At 42.0% G+C, this 17314-nt stretch overlaps 1 long non-coding RNA gene across 1 annotated transcript in view; it reads right to left on the bottom strand.

The window, feature by feature from the left end:
- Nucleotides 1–16422: 16422 nt before the first annotated feature.
- The window catches only part of LOC142218230 (uncharacterized), a 29208-nt gene continuing 28316 nt past the window's right edge, over nt 16423–17314 (bottom strand). Inside the window, exon 3 of the long non-coding RNA XR_012717451.1 lies at nt 16423–16908. This is a non-coding gene — a long non-coding RNA (uncharacterized LOC142218230). The remainder of the gene's footprint in view (nt 16909–17314) is intronic.

Below are 17314 nucleotides of genomic sequence, written 5' to 3' on the forward strand. Positions count from 1 at the left end.
CGAGACCTTCGTCATAAAATACCACCGTTAACCCCTGCCGTGCCGGCGCGCTGCTACAAGTCCCAGCAGATTCCCGTAGAAAGCGATGGCTGACGTGTCATAAGGAATTGTAGAGTCGGCAGCGTCTCTGCCCCCGGCGATGTGGCCTGTGACATTAAGGTCACCCGGCTGATGATACCGCCGTAAATTGGAAGCAGATCGCCGGGCGCCATCCATTCCGTGTGGCAGCTGTGATAAAGAGAACCCCAAGTAGGGATAAATAATAACTTCATTACACAGTTTATCTGCGCCGCTGCTTTCCTGCGGGCACCGACGCCATTTAGTGGGAGACATCGGGCATGTTCCGGAGCGAAGGCGACTCTAAATCATCCGCAGTTTCTGAAGTTTATTTTATTGCTTGTGTTTTGTTGTTGGCGCAAGAGAAGCAGAACCTGTTGCCCGGTGCCAGGGGGGCACTTGTCTCTACCACGGCCCCTTCATTATCGCTAATGGGACAGCTCTACACAAAGTGTGGCCCTGGGCAAAATTAAAGGTGGGACCTCAAATATAGGGGGGGTACAGAGCACTGTGGTGCAGATCTCCAGTGCCCTGGCGGTCCCCGGGTCGTATGAGGTCAGGCGCACATGTCCCAAGACAAAACATATATCTGTATAGTTATATAAAAATATTGCTATCCGGGGCAAATATTACCGCCATACAGTGTATGCCCCCTATAAACTGCACCCAGTAATAGTGCTGGTCAGGCGCTTGTGTCCTGTGATGTCAGCAGTGATGTCATCTCACCCCCTGCCCCAGCGCAGTGATGTCAGAGCAGCTTCTTGGCTGCAAGATCAAACTGACCTAAAGAGGATGCAAATACAGTTTTAAGTGCTACACCCCTGAGGTCGGGGGCCCTAGACAACTGCCTAGTGACTTCCCCCCAGTGTGGCCCTGTCCAGGCTCCCTACGGTGCAATATACTCAAATAAAGGGTGCGGGGGTGACCCAAGGTGGCGCCTCCTTCTATACTTCCCATAGGTTGTCTGTATATATATCTATATATATAGTTTGCTACAATTGTATCCAGTTGTAATCTAAACACATCTGCGGCACAAATCTCTGCTGTACAGGTAGTTTGTTACAATGTATCAGTGCAGGTAATGGATCATTCTAGTGTCTGGGCCGTGTAGTCCACAGGGGACCTGTTATATCTCAGTAAATATCCCAATCAAACAGAAGTGCGGAGTTCCTCTCGGAGCAGACACGTCAGGCCGAAGCCTCAGAGATTTGGCGGGTTCTCTGCGGTTAACAACTCGATGTCCCAGAGAAGGAAATAATGCAAATTATTTATGGTTTCCAGAAGAGCTTCCAGTCATTCAGTGAATTATGCAGCGGTGGCGTCCGCGATCCGGCCGATGAGAGGCTCAAAACTATTATTATTTATAAAGCTGCAATACACCGCGCGGTGCCGTATAGCGAAAGCGTAATCCGCCTATAGCACACAGTATAGCCAGTGCAGGAGCCGTCATATAAACCCTATATAGACCGGTCTAATGTATCTGGACTATAGGGAGAGTTATCAGGAGCAAACAAGGCGCCGACATCCAGAGTGATCAACCCTATAGATACCATTAATCGTAATATGAAGGGGAGCTACACCCAGGAAATTATGTGACCCCCCCTCCCCAAATAGCTCCTGGACAAAATGGCTGAGCGGGAACAAGACTGAATACACATCCACTCCGAGCGACTGCTCCGCTCCATCACCATCACCCGGCATGTCACACTGGAGGCCGAACGCCGAGGAGAAAACCATCACTGTCACCTTAGAGGAGAGCGAAGCTTATCATAGACCCCGCGTGCGGCCATGTCTGAGCCTTAAAGGGATGATCCAGTCTTATCTCCAAACAGCTCAGAAACTGCATAGAAGGAGGTCTGAAAACGTTACAATACACTATAAAAACACACTATAGAAGAAATGTATCAGTATTAGGGGAGTTCACATGGAGTAACGTGCCGCGTGATGTGACATGTATACGGCGTGTGAGACTTTGAGCGCCGTATATGCTCCCATTGATTTCAAAGAGAGCCGGGATCGTATACGCGGCGCTATTCTGTGGCCGTGATTTTGCAGTAGTTATATACTTGTACTGAGGGGCAGTATTATATTAATTATATTCTTATACATAGGAGGTAGTATTATAGTAGTTATATTCTTGTACATAGGAGGTAGTATTATAGTAGTTATATTCTTGTACATAGGAGGTAGTATTATAGTAGTTATATTCTTGTACATAGGAGTAGTATTATAGTAGTTATATTCTTGTACATAGGAGGTAGTATTATAGTAGTTATATTCTTGTACATAGGAGCAGTATTATAGTAGTTATATTCTTGTACATAGGAGTAGTATTATAGTAGTTATATTCTTGTACATAGGAGCAGTATTATAGTAGTTATATTCTTGTATATAGGAGTAGTATTATAGTAGTTATATTCTTGTACATAGGAGTAGTATTATAGTAGTTATATTCTTGTACATAGGAGGTAGTATTATAGTAGTTATATTCTTGTACATAGGAGCAGTATTATAGTAGTTATATTCTTGTACATAGGAGTAGTATTATAGTAGTTATATTCTTGTACATAGGAGCAGTATTATAGTAGTTATATTCTTGTATATAGGAGGTAGTATTATAGTAGTTATATTCTTGTACATAGGAGTAGTATTATAGTAGTTATATTCTTGTACATAGAGGGTAGTATTATAGTAGTTATATTCTTGTACATAGGAGTAGTATTATAGTAGTTATATTCTTGTACATAGGGGCAGTATTATAGTAGTTATATTCTTGTACATAGGAGCAGTATTATAGTAGTTATATTCTTGTACATAGGAGGTAGTATTATAGTAGTTATATTCTTGTACATAGGAGGTAGTATTATAGTAGTTATATTCTTGTACATAGGAGTAGTATTATAGTAGTTATATTCTTGTACATAGGAGTAGTATTATAGTAGTTATATTCTTGTACATAGGAGCAGTATTATAGTAGTTATATTCTTGTACATAGGAGCAGTATTATAGTAGTTATATTCTTGTACATAGGAGCAGTATTATAGTAGTTATATTCTTGTACATAGGAGCAGTATTATAGTAGTTATATTCTTGTACATAGGAGGTAGTATTATAGTAGTTATATTCTTGTACATAGGAGTAGTATTATAGTAGTTATATTCTTGTACATAGGAGGTAGTATTATAGTAGTTATATTCTTGTACATAGGAGTAGTATTATAGTAGTTATATTCTTGTACATAGGGGTAGTATTATAGTACTTATATTCTTGTACATAGGGGTAGTATTATAGTAGTTATATTCTTGTACATAGGAGTAGTATTATAGTAGTTATATTCTTGTACATAGGAGCAGTATTATAGTAGTTATATTCTTGTACATAGGAGCAGTATTATAGTAGTTATATTCTTGTACATAGGAGTAGTATTATAGTAGTTATATTCTTGTACATAAGAGCAGTATTATAGTAGTTATATTCTTGTACATAGGAGGTAGTATTATAGTAGTTATATTCTTGTACATAGGAGTAGTATTATAGTAGTTATATTCTTGTACATAGGAGTAGTATTATAGTAGTTATATTCTTGTACATAGGAGTAGTATTATAGTAGTTATATTCTTGTACATAAGAGCAGTATTATAGTAGTTATATTCTTGTACATAGGAGTAGTATTATAGTAGTTATATTCTTGTACATAAGAGCAGTATTATAGTAGTTATATTCTTGTACATAGGAGTAGTATTATAGTAGTTACATTCTTGTACATAGGGGTAGTATTATAGTAGTTATATTCTTGTACATAGGAGTAGTATTATAGTAGTTATATTCTTGTACATAGGAGCAGTATTATAGTAGTTATATTCTTGTACATAGGAGGTAGTATTATAGTAGTTATATTCTTGTACATAGGAGTAGTATTATAGTAGTTATATTCTTGTACATAGGAGTAGTATTATAGTAGTTATATTCTTGTACATAAGAGCAGTATTATAGTAGTTATATTCTTGTACATAGGAGTAGTATTATAGTAGTTACATTCTTGTACATAGGGGTAGTATTATAGTAGTTATATTCTTGTACATAGGAGTAGTATTATAGTAGTTATATTCTTGTACATAGGAGCAGTATTATAGTAGTTATATTCTTGTATATAGGAGGTAGTATTATAGTAGTTATATTCTTGTACATAGGAGCAGTATTATAGTAGTTATATTCTTGTACATAGGGGTAGTATTATAGTACTTATATTCTTGTACATAGGAGTAGTATTATAGTAGTTATATTCTTGTACATAGGGGTAGTATTATAGTACTTATATTCTTGTACATAGGAGGTAGTATTATAGTAGTTATATTCTTGTACATAGGAGTAGTATTATAGTAGTTATATTCTTGTACATAGGAGGTAGTATTATAGTAGTTATATTCTTGTACATAGGAGTAGTATTATAGTAGTTATATTCTTGTACATAGGAGTAGTATTATAGTAGTTATATTCTTGTACATAGGAGTAGTATTATAGTAGTTATATTCTTGTACATAGGAGTAGTATTATAGTAGTTATATTCTTGTACATAGGAGTAGTATTATAGTAGTTATATTCTTGTATATAGGAGGTAGTATTATAGTAGTTATATTCTTGTACATAGGAGTAGTATTATAGTAGTTATATTCTTGTACATAGGGGTAGTATTATAGTACTTATATTCTTGTACATAGGGGTAGTATTATAGTAGTTATATTCTTGTACATAGGAGCAGTATTATAGTAGTTATATTCTTGTATATAGGAGGTAGTATTATAGTAGTTATATTCTTGTACATAGGAGCAGTATTATAGTAGTTATATTCTTGTACATAGGGGTAGTATTATAGTACTTATATTCTTGTACATAGGGGTAGTATTATAGTAGTTATATTCTTGTACATAGGAGTAGTATTATAGTAGTTATATTCTTGTACATAGGAGTAGTATTATAGTAGTTATATTCTTGTACATAGGAGCAGTATTATAGTAGTTATATTCTTGTACATAGGAGCAGTATTATAGTAGTTATATTCTTGTACATAGGAGGTAGTATTATAGTAGTTATATACTTGTAGTGAGGGGCAGTATTATATTAGTTATATACTTGTACTGAGGGGCGGTATTATATAGATATATATATCCCAGTAATATATATATATGATCTTGTCCCTCTTTTCTCACGTCTTCTATTGGATTACTTCTGGAACCTTACGGGTTCTTGTAATATAATAGACTGAGATTTCGCTTCTTGCTCAGATTGAATTTCCGGCATTACTGGAGTTTCTCAGAAAACAAAGCTTTTATTTGGAAGGTGACAATCCCCTAAATCATAGAGATTTCTATGGAAACATTTGACAGTTTCTTTCGCTTGCAGCGACACATGGAGCAGGACAGTGATGGATCCTCGTGTGTGCGCGCGTTGCGTTTCCATGATATAACGCTGAGCTGTAGCAGAACATATCAGGAAATTCTAATGATCCAAACCCATGAGATATATCCTGGGATCATTGCTGGGGCTTTGTGGTCTCCTCTGCCCCCGAGTTACGAGAAGTGTCACGTAGATCATCTTGCCTTTGTCTTGCAGACATATTACGTTATTGGTTTGACCATCTATGTAGCGGTGAAGGCGAACATGAGCAGCTGTGATAGGGAACCATTGCTCTGCGCGGTGTAAATCAATGTGAACTCATCCCCGCCGGCCCCCTGGGACCCCAAGGGTTAGAAGAAGACGTGTGATGGAGCCATGTGACTTGTACAGGAGATTGTCCTCTAGACCTGCAGATTGTAAGATGGAACTTGGAATATCTTGAAGTCATTAACCTCTTCTCTCCTGGATCATCGCTGCTATATCCTGCACTTTATCTATATACTGAGCCTTGTCTATTACCCTCGGTAACTGGACACTGAAAATTTGGGATTGTACTAATATTAATGTAAAACAGTAAGCGAAAATTTGCCCTAATAATAGACTCTAAGCATTACTATTGCATTGATGGAAGGTCATGAGCTATAAGTAAAACCGCCATATAGTGCACAAGATCTGCCTATTATACTTAATATTACAATGTAATAACTATATCATACTGTGCCTAAATAATACCTCCATAATGTGCCCAAATATTATAGAAAACTCAACTAATACTTCCATACTGTGCCAACATAATACTGCCAAACAAGCCCAAGTAATAGTTCACCGTGTGGATCAAGCAACACCTATGCAGTGCCCAAAAAATTTTACTATGCCCAAATAGTATCAATAGTATGTCACACAATGCAGTGCCCAAATAATTCCACCGCACAGTGCCCAAAAAGTACTTATAGTACATAACACCATACAATACTTAAATTAGACCACTACATGGTGCACAGTCACACAATACAACCAATAGTACCATGCTCTGGCTACATGTTGTAGGATTACCGTAAAGAATAAACCCTCCAAATATGACATTGAGTTATACATAGAATTGTACCATACAGTATCCAAACAACACCGCCATACAGTGCCCAAGTGACAGCAAATACACAAGCCATACCTGAATAATGTGGACATAGAAGTGTATGGAGAAGGGAAGGAGCGGAGGGGAAGAGTGACTGCTGCATCTAGTAGTAAGTTTTCTATCTGATTGCATGTGCTTTATTCACATGAGTACAGGGCAGTATTCCTCTGTAATGGGTATATGGCGATACATGTGAGGGTGTGAGTGATAGTTATGGGGCAGAATCTCCTGGCCCCGGTCAGTTTTATAAATCCCTCCACGCCCCCATATTGGTGTCATCCTTACGATTCCAGCATGGCTGAGCGCAACGTACCGCCGCGTCTGCAGCCATTCACCGCTAATGTTATTCCATAATACATACAGAACGAGGAAAACCGCCACCCGCTGCTGAGGTTGTAATATCCGCAGTCACAGGTCAGACCGTCCTCAGATCTCATCACTAACCCAGAGGAGCCCGGCACAGATTAACCCCGTCACTGCTGGAGGCCATATAGGCACAAAACTCCAATGAGAGGGAATGTAATTGTGAATCTATTAGTTGTTTTGTAATCCAAATATCCTAAGCGACGTTTCGGCCGCATTCAGGGCCTTCATCAGGATGATTGTAATAGCTGTGGCCCGGACACTTCACCCTCTGCCGCTCCTTGGGCGTATTCCTTCGACTTCTCATCTCCGTTGTTTAGAATACAATATATTACAGTAAATATAGAAGATTTTGGAGATGATGTACCCCCCTTATCTCTGCTTATTAACCCGTTCACCGCTGGATTCCCTTTGGTACAATCTCTCGATAAAGCCTGAGATTTCTGCCATTGCTCATCCTGTATAGAGCGGCGCAGTGCTTACAGACCCCGCTCAGCCCATTATCTCCATGTGCCACAGATTGTAGTGAATTACAGAGCAGGATTATTAATGCCGCCATACGGCGGGGTGACATTTGTGCGCTGTATCGAGCGCTGCTATTAAATGCAGGGTTCCACCTCAGACATGAATCTGCCAAAGACATTACAAGTCCTTAAAGGGGAAGAAACTCCACGAATGCCCTAAGAAGGAATGAATCATATTGTTACAAGGAGCTTCTGTTACAATGTATCAGTTCTCTATTGTAACACACTGTGTGGTTCTATGAGAAGGACGTGACCAGTAGGGGGCAGCAGGCTGTGGCAGTAATATTATTACCCCCTGACTGCAAGCAGAGATAGTGATGAAGGTGAGAAACGGAACCCTAAAGTATATTAGAAAGTGTCCACCTGAATCATCATACATGGCTTAAAGGGGATCTTCAAGATTAAAGGCGGTCTTCAGAATCCCTTAAAATAGGTCATCAGTATCAGATTGGTGAGGTCTGACAACCGGCACCCCCACTGATGAGCTGTTTGAAGGGGCTGCAATTTTGGACAAGCACAGCGCCATACACTGTATAGTGGCTGTGGTTGGTATTGCAACCCACTCCCATTAATTTGAATGGGACTGATCTGCAGCAGAGCCATATGATCAAATTCTATGGCCTCTTCAAACAGCTGAGCAGCAGGATCCCAGGTGTCAGACCGACACTGTCTTTTATTACACTATCTATCCCATGATAGGTTGTACATTTTATAATCCCAGAAAACCCCTTAACAAAAATATCTGCTTTCTTCCAGAAACAGCGCCACCCTTTTCCACAGGTAGTTTGTGGTATTGCAGCGCATACCCATTTGCCTCAATAGAGTGTAACTGCAATACCATAAACAACCTCAAAGACAGATGGGGCGCTATTGCAAAATTGATCATGATTAAAATGGCTAATAAACATGTCTGCCTTTTTTCCCTAAACAGTGCCACACTTGTCCACAGGTGGTTTGTGGTATTGCAGCTCGACCACATTCGGTTGAGCTGAGATGCAATACCAGGCACAACCTTAGGACCAGGTGAGGCGCTGTCTAATGCTGGCTATACACAGGTGAAGGGTTCTCAGAATTGGAGCACATTGGGCTCTGCTGCATCTCTTTGCTGCACACCAACTAATGAACACAGATAAATTAATGAGCGCTCGCGCCGTCTCCACAGCGTTGCAGCTCCCTCCCCCCTCCCATGGATTCCTGTGGCGACCACAAGACTAAACGCGTGATGCAAGTGGCTTTTATTAGAAGCATTTATGAGATCATTATTCATTGGCAACCGAGAGCGCGCGCCGCCAGCAGTTATCACACTCCATTTATTGCTACTGTCCCTACGTGGATTGCAGGCCCCATAATCACCAGGACGATCGTATAACGCCTGGACAGGGCCGGAATAACTTGGCGGTTTTACGGGACGGTGTGTGCGCCTCTCTCTGCGCCGACGCTTTTCATTTGTGGTTGTTACATTGTTGCGGTTTTATGTCTGCATTAATAGGAGACATTTTACTGTCGCTGTGTAGCAGCGTTTCCGGATAATGTGCGAGCCGTACGATGGCGAGCGCTCCCTGCGCGGCCAAGGCTTATCTGTCCTCTCTCCAAGAACTGTTTGCATCTCGAAGATGAAGAATTACCAAGAAGTATTGTCAGGAGTGGCCAAGTGTCTGAAGGCGACCATGCGTGGAGGCTCGCGGGCTAATGTCCTGTCTACTCCTTTAAGATGATTTCCTTGGTATTGGCTGCACATAATGTGAATAATATGTGATGCTATGGGGGAATTAAAGGGGTGGTCTCATAAAAGGGATAGAGATGTAGTAAAACACCATGTGAGACTACACGTCTGGTAACATCAGCTTTGGGCAAGGGGCTACAGAAGCCAAATCCAAGGTGATCGGCAGACCCCAAACCTGTCCATTAAAAGAGACAAGGTAAGACCCTTTAATAGGCCGTGTCTGTCGCCATCTCCCCGGGTCACCCTGTTGTCATCGCTCCCTGGCAAGATCTCTACAGCTAAGAACTGCAGCTCATATAGTCATGCCAAGACACTGGAAAGCTGGTGAAGCCTCCATCTAGGACAGCGGAGTGCCCCTTAAGCCCCTGCCCCCTCCCCTTCTGACTATGGCACTTTTCCTTCCTTCTGCACTTTTCTCTTCTTCCCTTTCAAGTCCTCGCTTTCTCTATGCCAGTTTCTTCACACTCTTTGGGGTCCCTGGACCCTTTCTTAGAGCTCTCTTCCCTTGTTTTGATGTTATTATTCGTAGATCGCTCTTCGATCTATTTTTCCATTTTGCTACAATGTATTTACTACTGTTTCCGCGCGGTTACATTGTCTACATATGAAAAATCAATAATCTGGGTTTGTGTAGAGGACAGCGGCTCCTTGTAAACACAGTACAAACAACATCAGAGACCCTGCACCAATCCTTGTCTATTTCACTTGCAGAATTACAATATGCTAATATTCTACCGAACATGTCCAGGTCACTTCCTATGTGAGTGACCACAATCTATGTCCACGTAACTAAAACAAAGTTTTTATCTACTAACCTGCAGACAGCGCAGCACGAGTAACTATAGAGGTCAGAAATTGGAAATCCATACAAAGCGTGCACAGCATCTGCCGCGGAACTGGATGCAAATTCACACCAGATATATTTGTTGTGGATTATTTCGTTTTCCATTGATATAAATGGGTGCGGATTTTTTGCAAATGGTGACATGGGCTTTAAATTCGCTGCGCTCTTTTCAGGCGGTTCTCAAATAGATTTAGGGGTGGAATCAATAGTGTGAAAATCACCTGTGTGAACACATGGCAAGGGTTGCAGAACTGTGAGTGGGATATTTGCAATGTATTACAGTGACAGCAGAGTGGATGAGATTCTTCAATGTGTCATGTGTGCACTGCGCTGCAATTATGTTGTAAATTTTCACGACTTGGGTGAAATTTTAATCAAATCTGCAAAAAAATAAATAAAAAAATAACATGACAAATATGCAGACGTATGCTAGGTTCCCTCCTGAATCTGGGTTTTTGTTTTTTGGGTCTGTTTGGGGATGCAAAGAACGGAAACCTAATCTGCTTAAAAAGCAGTTACCCGTTTTTTAAGGCTGGGGGTCCACGGGATGGCAATGCTGCAATTTGCAGAAAATCGCAGCGTTATACAGTACAGGCAAAGTGGATGGGATTCAAGTGAACCACGATGTGTTCTCGCTGCAGTTTTTCCCGCACTGCTTTGTTGCTGTGGACGTCCCGTGGGGCCTCAGCCTAAGACTATAACGGGGTCTGCTGGGTTTCCGCTCGGTTTGTGCCTGAAAAATGCAATTGTATTCGGGGACAGAAACCCTGAACGTGAAGCAGGTGCAGGTGTGAACTTATCCATAGCTGCAAATTTTGTTGCAAATGACACCCCCATAGCATAGGAAGTGGAGTAACAGATGACTGCAGCCAGGGGTGAAACTTCCTTTTTCGCCGCCCGAGGCGGACGACAGAAAGCCACACACCCCCCGGGAGGAGGGGGCGTGGCGGAGCAAAGGGGCATGGTGGAGTGAAGGGGGCGTGGCTTAGTGGCGTTCGCAGGCAGGGAGAGGACCTGCTCTCTGCCTGAGCATGAGGGGAGGCCACTGGAGCAGCGCTACGTCCACAGGGCCTCCCCAATCCACCACTCAGTGCTAAGCCAGTCCAGGACAGCTTGTCCTGAACTGGCTTGGGTAAGCAAAAATGCCGCCCTCCCTGGGGCCCTGGCATAGCGCCGCCTGAAGCGGTCGCTTCAGGTCGCCTCATGGGAGGTGCGGCGCTGACTGCAGCATCAGACTGCACAGGGCTTGCATGGAGACCCATAGCTCTGCATGGGAGCTGCATACACAAAACATCTGAAGATTTCCAATCCACTGTGCAGCGTTTTTGTTGCCTGAGTATAAATATCATCAAAAAATAAATCAGATAGTTTTGCAAAAAGTTTCAAAAAGTAGCAATAAACGTATCTGTGCGAGTCCCTGGCTTCCTCCCTTGATCCCCCTTAGTACTTGCTCTTTACAGTTTGTATAATTGAGCGCCGCCGCCTTTTATCGTGTGTTTTCTCTATTCCGTTTATGTTCTTTTTTTAGGCTTTTTCTTTAAAGGACCCTGAACCGCGGGCGACCACAGATGAATAAACCTTGTTTACAAGAAGCGTCGGCTTTATTCCTTCACCTGGTGACGTCTTTCACTTCAGTTCTTCTGCTGTTTGTTCTGAGCATATTATGTCTTTGCAGCGAGATGAAATGTCCACACGCCGCCTAAGCCGGCCTCTCGCCGCGGACTCCTCCACTCTGCGCCGTCCATAAATTATTTATTGGGAATTACCGAGGGGGAAAAAAAAACACTCTGAAATAAAATAACTTCTGGACGCGGGCGTAATAATTCTCCGGGATGCAGAAAGTGTTTACGAGAAGCAAAAAAAAAAAAAAGCTCAAAAACAGCTGAAAATGGCCCAGAAATTCAGAAAGAGAGAGAATTTTTTTTATTTTTTTTTTTCGATACAAAGTTTGTTCGGGGAGGGTTGCCATGGAAACTTGCAAGGAAACTGTTTCAGGGTTGAAGAAATCTTTTGTATAAGTGCTCGCTAATATGCGCCTTGTTTATCTGCGGGTCCTGGGAGTAATTTCGTTACGGCTTGTAATAATATTGACATTGCCTTCCAATATCAAAGCTCCGGAGCAATCAGCGCCGCGATGACATAATTAAGGAGAGGATGGCGGCTAATGGTGCAATCCTGCACTAATGAAAGCCTTGGCTGCCTGCGCCTTGTAATAATCCTGGGAGGGTTGTGGATGTGATGCACAGAGGAGGACGAGGACGCAGGGGGCCATTTAGACTCTCCGTCTAGTGGATGGATGACCATGGTTGGCCTAAGGGGCAAGCGGATGAAAGGCTGATGAGATACGCGGCGGGTGATACGTCTTTACCGGCCCGGGGTGAAACATTGCATGGGAAACGCAAAACACTAAGTAGCTGAGAAAGTTAGAGCAGTGATAGTATAGGGCAAATCAAGGCTCCATACTGTACTACCCTATAGCGTGCCCAAATATAAGCCCCATAGACTAACCAAGTGCCCGAATGACAGTGGCATATATTACCCATATGTTACCTCCTGTATCCAAATAGCAGTCATGGCGAACATATGGCACGGGTGCTAGAGGTGGCACTCAGAGCCCTCTCTGTGGGCACACAACTGTGGCACAGATCATACTGTGTGGAGGCCACTGTGGAGCAGATTGTACTGTGTGGGGATCACTGTACTGTGACATCACTGTGTGTATTATCCTGTACTGTGACATCACTGTGTGTATTATCCTGTACTGTGACATCACTGTGTGTATTATCCTGTACTGTGACATCACTGTGTGTATTATCCTGTACTGTGACATCACTGTGTGTATTATCTCTGTACTGTGACATCACTGTGTGTATTATCCTGTACTGTGACATCACTGTGTGTATTATCCTGTACTGTGACATCACTGTGTGTATTATCTCTGTACTGTGACATCACTGTGTGTATTATCCTGTACTGTGACATCACTGTGTGTATTACCCTGTACTGTGACGTCACTGTGTGTATTATCCTGTACTGTGACATCACTGTGTGTATTATCCTGTACTGTGACATCACTGTGTGTATTATCCTGTACTGTGACATCACTGTGTGTATTATCCTGTACTGTGACATCACTGTGTGTATTATCCTGTACTGTGACATCACTGTGTGTATTATCTCTGTACTGTGACATCACTGTGTGTATTATCCTGTACTGTGACATCACTGTGTGTATTACCCTGTACTGTGACGTCACTGTGTGTATTATCCTGTACTGTGACATCACTGTGTGTATTATCCTGTACTGTGACATCACTGTGTGTATTATCCTGTACTGTGACATCACTGTGTGTATTATCCTGTACTGTGACATCACTGTGTGTATTATCCAGTACTGTGACATCACTGTGTGTATTATCCTGTACTGTGACATCACTGTGTGTATTATCCCTGTACTGTGACATCACTGTGTGTATTATCCCTGTACTGTGACATCACTGTGTGTATTATCCTGTACTGTGACATCACTGTGTGTATTATCCTGTACTGTGACATCACTGTGTGTATTATCCAGTACTGTGACATCACTGTGTGTATTATCCTGTACTGTGACATCACTGTGTGTATTATCCTGTACTGTGACATCACTGTGTGTATTATCCCTGTACTGTGACATCACTGTGTGTATTATTCTGTACTGTGACATCACTGTGTGTATTATCTCTGTACTGTGACATCACTGTGTGTATTATCTCTGTACTGTGACATCACTGTGTGTATTATCCTGTACTGTGACATCACTGTGTGTATTATCCCTGTACTGTGACATCACTGTGTGTATTATCCTGTACTGTGACATCACTGTGTGTATTATCTCTGTACTGTGACATCACTGTGTGTATTATCTCTGTACTGTGACATCACTGTGTGTATTATCCCTGTACTGTGACATCACTGTGTGTATTATCTCTGTACTGTGACATCACTGTGTGTATTATCCTGTACTGTGACATCACTGTGTGTATTATCCTGTACTGTGACATCACTGTGTGTATTATCCCTGTACTGTGACATCACTGTGTGTATTATCTCTGTACTGTGACATCACTGTGTGTATTATCCTGTACTGTGACATCACTGTGTGTATTATCCCTGTACTGTGACATCACTGTGTGTATTATCTCTATACTGTGACATCACTGTGTGTATTATCCAGTACTGTGACATCACTGTGTGTATTATCCTGTACTGTGACATCACTGTGTGTATTATCCTGTACTGTGACATCACTGTGTGTATTATCCCTGTACTGTGACATCACTGTGTGTATTATCCCTGTACTGTGACATCACTGTGTGTATTATCTCTGTACTGTGACATCACTGTGTGTATTATCCTGTACTGTGACATCACTGTGTGTATTATCCTGTACTGTGACATCACTGTGTGTATTATCCTGTACTGTGACATCACTGTGTGTATTATCCTGTACTGTGACATCACTGTGTGTATTATCCTGTACTGTGACATCACTGTGTGTATTATCCTGTACTGTGACATCACTGTGTGTATTATCTCTGTACTGTGACATCACTGTGTGTATTATCCTGTACTGTGACATCACTGTGTGTATTATCTCTGTACTGTGACATCACTGTGTGTATTATCTCTGTACTGTGACATCACTGTGTGTATTATCCTGTACTGTGACATCACTGTGTGTATTATCCTGTACTGTGACATCACTGTGTGTATTATCCTTGTACTGTGACATCACTGTGTGTATTATCTCTGTACTGTGACATCACTGTGTGTATTATCTCTGTACTGTGACATCACTGTGTGTATTATCCTGTGTTTTGGCCGTGTTGCACATATCCCCTACATACATGTTAGTCCATATAGATTCGGGCACCGGACATGTTACTCTCTGTGTTACTCTCTGTGGGGAGCAGACCGTTCCTTCTGTGTCTTTCTCATGGATGTGACATTTCGGGGGGTTATATATGGTTCTCTTGTAATATCTCCCATGTTATTTGCTATAATGTGACTATAATGGGTCGGTGGTCTCTCGGCCCCTTGATGTCACTCATGAGCTTCACACCTAAATCCTTGACTCTCGGTCATGAGACAAGAACACCCTGACCTTATATTGCAGATTCTGTCACGCTGCCCATTATTAGTCCTATTATTCCTCTTCACCTTCCCGGGACCTTCTCATCTTCTCCGGTGACAGCGGGCTGACTACATCTGATGCCCACCGGCCACATGACTGATGACAAGGACACATCAGCAGGACCATCATTAGTGCTGAAGAGTAGGACTGGCTGTCACCGGTGCGAGGACGCTACAGGTGTGGAGGCGCTATATCGGTCCTGGCTGGTTATTACTCTCTATTCTGCTGAGATTTGACCTATTTTTAAAGTTTTCTGTTTAAATTACTTTTTAACATTTTTTTTATTTTTTTATCTATTTTTCAAAAAGTATTACATCCTGCAATTTTCATTCTGATCACTAAGCCTAACAATAGACTGACACTTGCCAATACTGTAGAGGTTCGCTTTGCAGCAGTTACCTCATTTACATCACAGATAGGATTGTAATGGGAAGATAACACCTCTATACATAACACCACTGATTTATCATGACATCACTGCTGACAATAGATGATGTCACAGCTTAGGAGCTCCTCCTGCTGCATAACTCCCTCATAGACCTCAATGAGTCGCTCTTGTCTATTGCTGCCTATGGTCATGACTCTGCTGTAAAGCAGATCACTAAATGCTGTTAACAGAACAGAAGCTCAGGCAAGATGGCCGCCCCCATAATCATGTTCCTTGTGCCTTCGGCCTAATAAATTCTTGTAAGGGATTTGTCACATATGATAGAAGACTCACATCTGTCCTAAAATGAGCGACATTATTTGTGTCCTTTTTGGGAGAAGATTCAGGAACAGACAGACTTATTACTAAAGACAAAATGTTGCAAATTGTAGCAAAAATCTCAAGATCATCTCCAGAATTTGTATCATAAAACCCCATTGTAGCAGCAACATCCTATAGGGAACAGTCTGGTAAATCTGGGACACTGATTCCCCAGCAGGTCCTTATAGATGGGAGATTTATTGCCCCGATATTCTGATATGTTTGTGGTTAGAATGTTCTTATACAAACTGTCCCGAATTTGCTGAAATAATCTTAAATTTTGAGCATCAGCCCCAAGGAATTCAGGCAGCGCTTACAAATCTCCAAGTAGGCAGTGTACCCTGTATAGGGGTGTAGAAGGTCCCGGGGTGGGAATCTGGGAGGTCAAAGTTGGTAAAAAACACCTTACACTCAGTAGGAGATAAATCCGGTCGTCACTGCGGTTCCGAGTAGGACCTACATGCGGTCTAACGTCCCCTGACCACACGAGTATATATGTGATACAGTATAAAAGATACAACATTGCAACAATGTATCAAACAAACAAACAAACAGTCTTTGCCTCCTGCCAGGCTCTTTGGTGACCTGAAGATCTCGTTTTCACTCGGAAGAAGTGAATTTCCTCTACTAATCTCCTGAGGAGTTCCCCTTTAAACATTACAATCTTCTTCTTTTCAGTTCTCCTGAATCTTTGAAGATTTTTCTTATCAGATATTGGGTTTTAAAGCAACACCCAGGATGGGAGCGGTCGGCAGAGCGACGACGATGAAGATGGCGGCTCCAGAGATACGAAACTTCCCAGGTTTGTAAATTCAACTTGGGTCACTGTCATTACAAAATCCATCATCTAAACCGAGAGCGAGCGCGCCCGCAGAGTGCCGGCCGACTTCTAAACTTTCTTTCTGGCACAAGGGAGTGAAATCTGCATTCTGACACATAAGCAAAACCTTGGGAAGAGGAAAGGAAATGTCAGCACATCCAGCCAGAGAAAGAAGATCAAAGGCAAGAAAAAAGTCAGTACAAATCATAGGGAACAGCTCGGCGCCCGATACCATCTCCAGGGGTAACAACAAAAAAAAAAATCTGAATTTTTAGCTGTTTTTAAGTGAACGCGGCTGTCATCATCTATCGGCAGGAAGAGGAAGAATAAGCGCAATAACCTTGTCTTAAAGTGACTGTACTAGAGATTAAGTGTCACCTCATCCTTACTTAGTGCCCCCTTGTGGCAGGGAGATGGAGGAACAGCTCTAACAGCATCGAGGGTGGAGTCACTGATGGTAAATGAGCAGAGCTGCAGTGTAAAGCATGGACAGGAGACGCTGAGAGTCACTGATCACAGCTAATGTATAGTCC

This window comes from Leptodactylus fuscus, chromosome 9, assembly GCF_031893055.1.
Source record: "Leptodactylus fuscus isolate aLepFus1 chromosome 9, aLepFus1.hap2, whole genome shotgun sequence".
NCBI lineage: Eukaryota > Metazoa > Chordata > Amphibia > Anura > Leptodactylidae > Leptodactylus > Leptodactylus fuscus.